Below are 10,459 nucleotides of genomic sequence, written 5' to 3' on the forward strand. Positions count from 1 at the left end.
CAATGTCAATGAATTAATCCTCCTCTCTCCAAGAGCAGACTCCACCGCCTATTGTCTCCTCTCCTCAACCCTGGAGCCTTTGGATGAGAGAATAAGGGATAATCACTTAGTCAGGACCGTTAGGATCGTGCTGCACAGAGATTTCTGTGCTGACGGAGCGGAGCTGGTTGTAACCAGCCCAAACATTTCCCTAAAATTAGGATCTGAATAAATCCATCGCTTCGGGAAAGCAGCCGCTTCTGAATTCAATTATTCCAGAACTGCATATTCGCAATATTTTTGCTAAACTTGAGCTGTCAGCCTCACCAGAGCGCGATTAAATATTAGTCTGCAACAAATTCCTCCAGGAAACACGAGAAGGAAAACGTGAAACCACTGAGAAGAGCCAAATGACGTCGATGTCAAATTGCTGCTTCAGCAAACGGGACCAGATTGGGAGCTCTGGGGGAATGTGCAATTTCTTGGGTTGAGAAGATCAGCCAAAGCCATAAAGAATGTTTTGCCAAGCCTGGACCTGGTTACAAAACCTTCCCACAGGCATCCCACATAAGCACTGGTGGGACTGGGATGTTGTTAGAAAGGGGGGTAGAGTAAGACCAGCCTGAGCGTTAATGAACGAACTTTTGCGACGGAGGCTTCTTAAGTTGATGGTTGGACTGGATGAGCTCAGAGGTCTTCTCCAACCTTATGGATTCTGTGAGTTGCAGCAGCCAGGATTTGCTCAGACGGTGCTACAACATTTGTGCTCATGGTGGTACTCGAGATGAACCTCCCGAGGTTCTCCCAGCCCCATTTCTCCAGCCTGGCCAGGTCCCTCTGGATGACATCTCATCCTTCTGGTGTGGGAACTGCCCCACTCAGCTTGGTGCCATCTTCCAACTCGCTGATGTGCCCTCGATCTCGCTTTCAGTATCATTGATGAAGATATTAAACAGCTTTTTTCCTCTTATAGACCCCTGGGGACACCACTTGGCACCGATCTCCATCTGGACATTGAGCTGTTGACCCTGAATACGACCATCCAACCAATTTCTTACCCACCCAACAGTCCAACCAACGTGTGTCTTTCCTTAACGTCTTTCCTGGTCTTCTGCCACGCTATCTTCTGTGATAATTCCTCTTGACTGCAACAATTCGACGCCAAAATCATATTAATTCTGAAAAACCAGTCCCCCATCTCCTCTGCTGGGCTCTAAACAGCTGCTCGCTGCCCTCAGCGTGTTCTTCACCCCCTGACTCTCAGAAGATGCCACAGGGAAGCTGTCTCGCAGCCTTCTCACTGAGTTTAACTTTTGCAATCGCTCAGACTTTTCTTCTGCCTCCTCCTTCCTTTTCTGAATTTCGCCGCCTGCCAAGATTTTTTCTTCATCGGATTATGATTTTTTTCCAGACTTTGCATGAACCAGCAGCATTTCTGTTCCAAGCAACTGGAGCGCGTTCTCTCCTCCCTCCGCCCCGTCCCTTAAAGCCTCCCAGTTTGGGACGATGAGTAAGTATTTAAATGGGAATTCTCACCAGTAGGAACGAGAACCCTCATCTCCCCCAGTTCTCATTCCTTTTTGAAAGCCAGAGCAGAAAGATATTGCAGTTTGTGGCCTTTCAGCATCGGCTTTGGATGCTGCCTGCGTTGTTTTTTCCTACTGGCGATGATGTAATTTTGCAATCCAGGTCTGTTACGGAGCCTCAAGGGAAGAAACGATCTTCTAGAAAGCACGTTTACTTCATCTCTTCCAGAAAGCTCAGGTTGTTATAGAGAATCACAGAATCATAGAATAGTTTGGGTTGGAAGGGACGTTAAACATCATCCAGTTCCAACCCCCTGGGATGCGCAGGGACACCTCCCCCTGGCTCAGGCTGCTCCAAGCTCCATCCAACGTGGCCTTCAACACCTCCGTGACAGACTGAGCTTCATCCTTCAGTATTTTCAGGCAGCTTTTAATTCAGGTGTCACCCCCGCTCTGTTTTCTCTGGAATCCATGTAGCGATCTGCTACAGGACAGTTTCTAGCAGTTACATCCTCACCCCAGCCAATACCTCCATTTTTTTATTCCTACCACGGTTTTGGATGTGGGAGAATTCCTTGGAGATCTCTCTGACCCCAGAGGGCGGCTGATGTTCTCCGGTTCGTACACTCTGCTCCGTTTTGGCAGCCAGGGGTTGGGAGCAGATTCAGAAAACCTTTCCCATCGGCTCATCTCAGTGAGGTCATGAAACTGGATCTTCTGGAAGGTCCATCTGCCACAGCTCCCTGCTCCATGTGGCAGAAGGACCTGCTCATGGAACAGCGTGGCCAGCAGGGCCAGGGAAGGGATTGTGCTCCTGGGCTCAGCACTGATGGGGCTGCACCTCGAATCCTGGGGTCAGTTCTGGGCCCTCCCCACCAGAAGGATGTTGAGGCTCTGGAGCGAGTGCAGAGAAGAGAACGGAGCTGGGGAGGGGCTGGAGAACAAGGGTTAGGAGGAGCGGCTGAGAGAGCTGGGGGGGTTCAGCCTGGAGAAGAGGAGGCTGAGGGGAGACCTCATTGCTCTCTGCAACTCCCTGAGAGGAGGTTGTGGAGAGGAGGGAGCTGGGCTCTTCTCCCAAGGGACAGGGGACAGGACGAGAGGGAATGACCTCAAGCTCCACCAGGGGAGGCTCAGGCTGGACAGCAGGATGAAATCTTTCCTGGAAAGGGTGATTGGGCCCTGTCCGAGGCTGCCCAGGGAGGGGGTTGAGTCCCGGGTGCTGAGGGACACGGGTCAGTGATTGATGGGGATGGTTGGACTCCATGATCTGGTGGGTCTTTTCCAACCTGGTGATTCTGTGATTCTATGAAAAGGCTTCTCATGAAGCTCCCAGGTGACGCAGCAGTGAGGTGAGGGTTAAGCAGATGACGATCTCTGCCTTCTGCTGTCCTGCATCTCAATAACTTGTGTTTGGTGAGGGCTCTACTCTGCTGCCTCCCCTGGCTCAAGCTCAGCAGGTTGCCCAGAGCAGTGGTGGCTGCTCCATCCCTGGAGGGGTTCAAGGCCAGGTTGGATGGAGCTTGGAGCCCCTGATCCAGCAGGAGGTGTCCCTGCACACAGCACGGGGTTGGAACTTGTTTTGTTGTCTAGGCCTTGGAGTCGCAGTATCATGGAAGGGTTTGGGTTGGAAGGGACCTTAAAGATCATCCAGTTCCACCCCTGCCATGGGCAGGGACACCTCCCACTCCTTGGGGCCCTAAGACCTCTCACCCTCTCCTGTCCCCGCAGAGTCTTGGGCACCAGAAGCAGGATAGAGATAGTGAACCATCATCAAAGCAATCAGGAGTAATTAGCGAGCACGATGAAGTCGCAAACCCCGGTGTCTTCACCAGGGATCGCTGCCGAGTGGAGAACGCGATCAAAATCCCCTCCCTGCCCCACTTGGTAGTTCGAGGAGAATAATTTGATTGAAAGGCAAATCCTTTAATCTCCAGCTAGAAATCAAGGGAACGGCAGAATCGCTTAGGCCAGAGGAGCTGAGAGAGGGCAAGTCCCACATGTCTCTTCAAACAAACGCAGCCCCTCCAGCTGCTGACCGACTTCTAAAGGGGAACTGAAGGCTACACGCCCACTCCTGAGCTCCAAAAGCAGCGTGGGCAGCAGGGAGGGAGGGGATTGTCCCCTCTGCTCCTCTCGGGGAGACCTCAGCTGGAGGGTTGGGGCCAGCTCTGGAATCCTCAGCAGGAGAAGGAGATGGAGCTGTTGGAACGGGGCCAGAGGAGGCTCCAAGGATGATGCGAGGGCTGGAGAACCTCCCGTACGAGGACAGGCTGAGAGAGTTGGGATGTTCAGGAGATGAAAAGGCTCTGAGGGGACCTTAGAGAGACCTTCCAGACCCTGAAGGGTCTCCAGGAAAGCTGGGGAGGGGCTGTTCCCCAAGGCTTGTGGGGATGGGACGAGGGGCAATGGGGACAAACTGGAGAGGGGCAGAGTTAGACTGGACAGGAGGAGGAATTTCTTCACCATGAGGGTGGGGAGGAGCTGGAAGAGGTTGCCCAGGGAAGCTGTGGCTGCCCCATCCCTGGAGGTGTTGAAGGCCACGTTGGATGGAGCTTGGAGCCTCTGATCCAGTGGGAGGTGTCCCTGCCATGGCAGGGGTGGAACTGGGTGATCTTTAAGGTCCCTTCCAACCCAACCCATTCTATGATTCTATGACTGATGCTAAACGCCCTCTCCAGTGCAAAGGACCAGGATTAAGTCTTCTAGAAGGTCAGGCTGGGCTGCAGTTCCCAGGACAAGGCTCTGCTCAGATAAGGAATGATGCAAATCTCAGCTGTTACATCACTGCAGGCCTCTGCAGGTTCTCCTCCTCCTCCTGCACGGCAAAGCCCTCGCTCTGGGGCATGTGCTGTGTGTGTGGGAAGTGTCCCACACCCTGGTCACCCACAGCAGGACCTTTCATAGAACGATAGAATCAGAGAATCACCAAGTTAGAAAAGATCCACCAGATCATGGAGTCCAACCGTCCCCATCAATCACTGACCCGTGTCCCTCAGCACCTCGGCCACCCGGCCCTTCAACCCCTCCAGGGAAGGGGACTCAACCCCCTCCCTGGGCAGCCTCGGACAGGGACCAATCACCCTTTCCAAGAAATATTTCCTCCTGCTGTCCAGCCTGAGCCTCCCCTGGTGGAGCTTGAGGCCATTCCCTCTCGTCCTGTCCCCTGTCCCTTGGGAGAAGAGCCCAGCTCCCTCCTCTCCACAACCTCCTCTCAGGGAGTTGCAGAGAGCAATGAGGTCTCCCCTCAGCCTCCTCTTCTCCAGGCTGAACCCCCCCAGCTCTCTGTCCCAGAAGGACAACCTGTTGATAAATGAGCAAGAACACTGCATGGTTCATTGCTGTTTTCCCTTCGAGAGTTTTGCTGTCAGTGCCCTGGAAGCAACAGAGCCAAACCCTCCACACCACCGGGCGTCCCTAATTAGCGCCGGCTCCCATCAAAGCGACGATGAAGGAGCGTTGGCCACAAGGAGCTCTCCCTTTCCAGCTCACCCAGCGCTCACCAGTGACTCACACGAGAGGAGTCACTCAGAGCAGCCCCCAGGCCTGGCCAGGGGGGGCTCGTTAGGGAGATGAGCTGGTCCCTTTCCCTTTTTTCCATCCGCTTTCACCGTCTGGCTTGATGAGAGGGCAGAGCCATTGCCTGCACGCCCCAGAGGATCATGGAATGGGATGGGTTGGAAGGGACCTCAAAGCCCATCCAGTTCCAATCCACAGGCAGGGACACCTCCCCCTGGATCAGGGGCTCCAAGCCCCATCCAACCTGGCCTTGAACCCCTCCAGGGATGGGGCAGCCACCTCTGCTCTGGGCAACCTGGGCCAGGGCCTCCTCACCCTCACAGGAGAACATTTCTTCCTAAGATCTCATCTCCATCTCCCCTGTTTCAGCTTCAAACCTTTCCCCTTGTCCTGTCCCTGCCCTCCCCAATCAGGAGCCCCTCCCCAGCTCTCCTGGAGCCCCTTTCAGCGCTGGAAACTGCTCTAAGGTCTCCCCAGAGCCTTCTCTTCTCCAGGCTGAACATCCCAACTCTCTCAGCCTGTCCTCGGACGGGAGGTTCTCCAGCCCTCGCATCATCCTTGGAGCCTCGTCTGGCCCCGTTCCAACAGCTCCATCTCCTTCTCCTGCTGAGGATTCCAGAGCTGGCCCCAACCCTCCAGCTGAGGTCTCCCCGAGAGGAGCAGAGGGGACAATCCCCTCCCTCCCGGCTGGTCCCACTGTTTTGGATGCAGCCCAGGACACTCAAGGCTTTCTGGGCACACTTTGCCATCTCACATTGATCTTCTCACTCCCCAGCACCCCAGGTCCTCTGGACCTGCTCCAACAGTTCCATATCCTCCTTATGCTGAGGATCCCAGGACTGGAAACCTTCCCTCTCTCTGTTTTTCCCCCAAAAGAGAACAATCTCCCCTCGTCCTTCAAGGTTGGACACACCTGTAGCATCTCATGGACTCTCTCTACTGTTCCATCAAGGAGCGGGGCTCATGCTGCCCTTTCTTTCAGGCCAAACGTAGCTGAGAGAGGACTCGGGGTGCCTGGAAAGGCAGCTGGGAAAGCAAGTGGAGTAGTAGGTTATATTCTTTTGAGGGATAACCAAAGATAAATGAGATAGTCTGAATTCCTGCACAGGGGACGTATTCGGGGAGGCAACAAACGGACTCTGTCCTGAAGTTGCTCCCACAAAGCAAAGAGCAGACTCCAGATTTTAAACCAGAACAAGGAAGTTTCACATTAAACTGCGCCCCAGAAAAGCCACGGGTAGAACAATAAAGGAGCCAGCAGTTTTTCTGGACAAGCTTGGCTTGTAAGAGCAGTAGCAGCTGAAAGAGAACGTCGGTTGGTTGGAACTGGATGATCTTTGAGGTCCCGTCCAACCCAAACTATTCCATGATTCTATTCTGTTCTTGTAATCTAAGCTATGAAACACTCTCTTCCACCCTGCTCCTTCCAATGCTGAAGATACAAACTCAGCCGGCAAGATCTCAGAAGATCAGGAAGCCCAGTTCTCAGAGCACGGAGAAACTGCGTGTAGAAGGATAAAAACCCATAAGAGGCCAAGATGTGCAAGGAACGTGCCATGTTGAGGCGCTGAGGGACACGGTTTAGTGTTTGATAGGAATGGTTGGACTCGATGATCCGATGGGTCTTTTCCAACCTGGTGATTCTATGATTCTATGACTCTATGTAGTAGAAGAAGAAGCTGTAGATGTTGATGAGACAACCAGAAGAATCTCTTCTTGGCATGAAAGGACAGTGATGGGATGCAGCTGCCTGGAGGGGGATGCTACATGACCTAGAAATGTTGACTTCATTGCAGCAGAAGGAAACGTCTACGGTGGTTGGGCTGCTGGTAATCCACCTCCCAAGGTTCACCAACCCAGTTTCTTTAAGGAGGAAGCCCCTTGCGCAATGAAATCTGGGTGTTTGGAGGGTGGTGGGCAGTGTCCTGCTGCAACATATAGTTTGGAATGGCCACACCTATCGTTTCAAAGAGCTGCTGCCTGCTCTGATTTACGAGAGGTGTGCCTGGCTGGGGCAAGGGTGAGAGCCCAAAGCCATCGCTTGGAAGCCTGGACACCTCTGCCTCCTCAGAACACCAAGAGTTTGCTCCTGCGTGGCTGCCGTGCCTCGATGACTTTGGACTCCAAGCGAGTCCAGAGAAGAGCAACGAAGCTGGGGAGGGGGCTGGAGAACAAGGGTTAGGAGGAGCAGCTGAGAGAGCTGGGGGGGTTCAGCCTGGAGAAGAGGAGGCTGAGGGGAGACCTCATTGCTCTCTGCAACTCCCTGAGAGGAGGTTGTGGAGAGGAGGGAGCTGGGCTCTTCTCCCAAGGGACAGGGGACAAGAGGCAATGGCCTCAAGTTTCTCCAGGCTGGACATCTAGGAAGAATATTTCACGGAAAGGGTGACTGGTCCCTGTCGGAGGCTGCCCAGGGAGGGGGTTGAGTCCCCTTCCCTGGAGGGGTTTAAGGGCCGGGTGGCCGAGGTGCTGAGGGACATGGGTCAGTGATTGATGGGGATGGTTGGACTCGATGATCTGGTGGGTCTCTTCCAACCTGGTGATTCTGTGAGTCTATGAGTCTATGATTCTATGATCTGAAGCCTGGAGTAGGCTGGAACAGCCCTGAAATTCAAACCGTCGCCTAAAGAAAGCCGTTAGGATGCTATTTTATCTTGGAGCTTAAAAATAGCCCATGGTAGAAGCAGTTGTTATATATACACTTTCCATCAGGACACGGGATTGTCCCCCTGGCCTCTCCTCACAAGTTGTGGCCCTCAAAATGTCCCCAACACTCAAGTTTGAGAGAAGGGGGAGGCAGAACCTGCAACCTGGACCCTACAGGGACGGGGAGTGCCTGATGCAAAGGGTGTTTCCTCCCTCGAGTGACCAGATACACTGATTTTTGTTTTATTTTAGCCACCACACTTCAATTTTCTTATCTAACAGGCCAACGTGTCACTCGCTTTCAGAAGATTCTGTACTTCCTTCAAGCCATCCACCCTCTGGGCATCTTGATGAGGGATGAGCCTTGATGAGCCTTCCTTGTGGATCCTCACATCACAGGTTGTAATGGTTCAAAACACAAAGAATGAGGCTGAATATTTCTCCTGCGTGGTTGTGGTCACCGTACCAACGCTGGATGGCCTCACCCTTCTCTTTGCGTCCAGAGCAGCGTGGGCAGCAGGGAGGGAGGGGATTGTCCCCTCTGCTCCTCTCGGGGAGACCTGAGCTGGAGGGTTGGGGCCAGCTCTGGAATCCTCAGCAGGAGAAGGAGATGGAGCTGTTGGAACGGGGCCAGAGGAGGCTCCAAGGATGATGCGAGGGCTGGAGAACCTCCCGTCCGAGGACAGGCTGAGAGAGTTGGGGTGTTCAGGAGATGAGAAGCCTCCGAGGAGACCTTAGAGCAGCTTCCAGAACCTGAAGGGGCTCCAGGAAAGCTGGGGAGGGGCTGTTCCCCAAGGCTTGTGGGGATGGGACGAGGGGCAATGGGGACAAACTGGAGAGGGGCAGAGTTAGACTGGACAGGAGGAGGAATTTCTTCCCAGTGAGGTGGTGAGGAGCTGGAACAGGAGAAGCTGTGGCTGCCCCATCCCTGGAGGTGTTGAAGGCCACGTTGGATGGAGCTTGGAGCCCCTGATCCAGTGGGAGGTGTCCCTGCCCAGGGCAGGGGTGGAACTGCATGATCTTTAAGGTCCCTTCCAACCCAAACTCTTCTCTGATTCTCCTCTCCAGTACAGGCACACTCATGCTCCCCTAAGGACACCGTCTCCCCTGCCAGATGCAGACCCTTCCTTCTGTCCCTCACCCTCTCCACCCCATGGGACACCATCCTTCATCACATACCAGCCGTCACCCCCCTCAAACTCCTCCGTCTCCGCCAACAACCACCTTGGATCCCAAAGGGGAGATGGCAAAGCGTTGCTGCCAGGACCCTCAGCCCTGGCCCCCCAGCCCCATATCCTCTCCCCCCTGTCCCCCCAGCCCCATATCCACTCCCCCCTGGCCCCCCAGCCCCTTTCTCTCCCCCCTGTCCCCCCAGCCCCATATCCACTCCCCCCTGGCCCCCCAGCCCCTTTCTCTCACCCCTGTCCCCCCAGCCCCATATCCACTCCCCCCTGGCCCCCCAGCCCCTTTCTCTCACCCCTGTCCCCCCAGCCCCATATCCACTCCCCCCTGGCCCCCCAGCCCCTTTCTCTCACCCCTGTCCCCCCAGCCCCATATCCTCTCCCCCCCTGGCCCCCCAGCCCCTTTCTCCTCACCCCTGTCCCCCCAGCCCCATATCCACTCCCCCCTGGCCCCCCAGCCCCTTTCTCTCACCCCTGTCCCCCAGCCCCTCTCTCCTCACCCCTGTCCCCCCAGCCCCATATCCTCTCCCCCCTGGCCCCCCAGCCCCTTTCTCTCCCCCCTGGCCCCCCAGCCCCTTTCTCTCCCCCCTGGCCCCCCGAGCCTCCTTTCTCTCCCCCTGGCCCCCCAGCCCTCTCTCTCCTCAGCCGTGTCCCCCCCAGACACCCTGGCCCCCCCAGTCTCTCCCCCTCCACCCTTTCCCCCCCACCCCTTTTCTCTCCACCTCGCTCCCCCCGCCCCCTTCAGCCCACCTTATCTCCCCTCTCAGCCCCTCCTTATCTCCCCCCAACCCAATCCCTCCCCTCTCAGCCCCCCCCTCCCCCCCAACCTCTCCCCTCCCCTCTCAGCCCCCCCACCCCAATCCCACCCCTCTCAGCCCCCATCTCCTCCCCAGCCCCCATCCGTCTCCCCCAGCCCCTCTCAGCCCCCCACCCCCTCCCTCCTCCCTCTTTCCCCTCCCACCTCCCTCCCCCCAACCCCTCCCCTCCCCCTCTCAGCCACCCCCAACCCAACCCCTCCCCTCTCAGACCCCCAACCCCACCCCTCTCAGCCCCCCCTCCCTCCCTCTCCCCCCTCCCCAACTAACCCCTCCCCTCTCAGGACCCCCCCCTCTCTCAGCCCCCCACCCCGCTGCCCCCCCACACCTGCCATCCTCGCTCCCCCCTCCCCTCCGACCCCTATCCCCCCCCCAACCCCTCCTCTATCAGCCCCCCTCCCTCTCAGACCCCCCTCCCTCCTCCCTCCCCTCCCCACCCCTATCCCCCAACCCCTCCTCTATCAGCCCCCCCTCCCTCTCAGACACCCCCTCCCACCACCCCTCTCCCCTCCCCAACCCCCTCCTCTATCAGACCCCCCTCCCTCCTCCCTCCCCACCCCCCCCACAATCCCTCCTCTATCAGCCCCCCTCCCTCTCAGACCCCCCTCCCTACCCCCCTCCCTCTCAGACCCCCCTCCCTCCTCCCTCCCCTCCCCACCCCTACCCCCCCAACCCCTCCTCTATCCCCCCCTTCCTCTATCAGCCCCCCTCCCCTCCCCACACCCCACCTCCCCAACCCCTCCCCTCTCAGCGCCCCCCTCCCTACCCCCCCCACCCCTCCTCTATCACCCCCCCTCCC

This window comes from Phaenicophaeus curvirostris, chromosome 6 (assembly GCF_032191515.1).
Source record: "Phaenicophaeus curvirostris isolate KB17595 chromosome 6, BPBGC_Pcur_1.0, whole genome shotgun sequence".
In the NCBI taxonomy this organism is placed as follows: domain Eukaryota; kingdom Metazoa; phylum Chordata; class Aves; order Cuculiformes; family Cuculidae; genus Phaenicophaeus; species Phaenicophaeus curvirostris.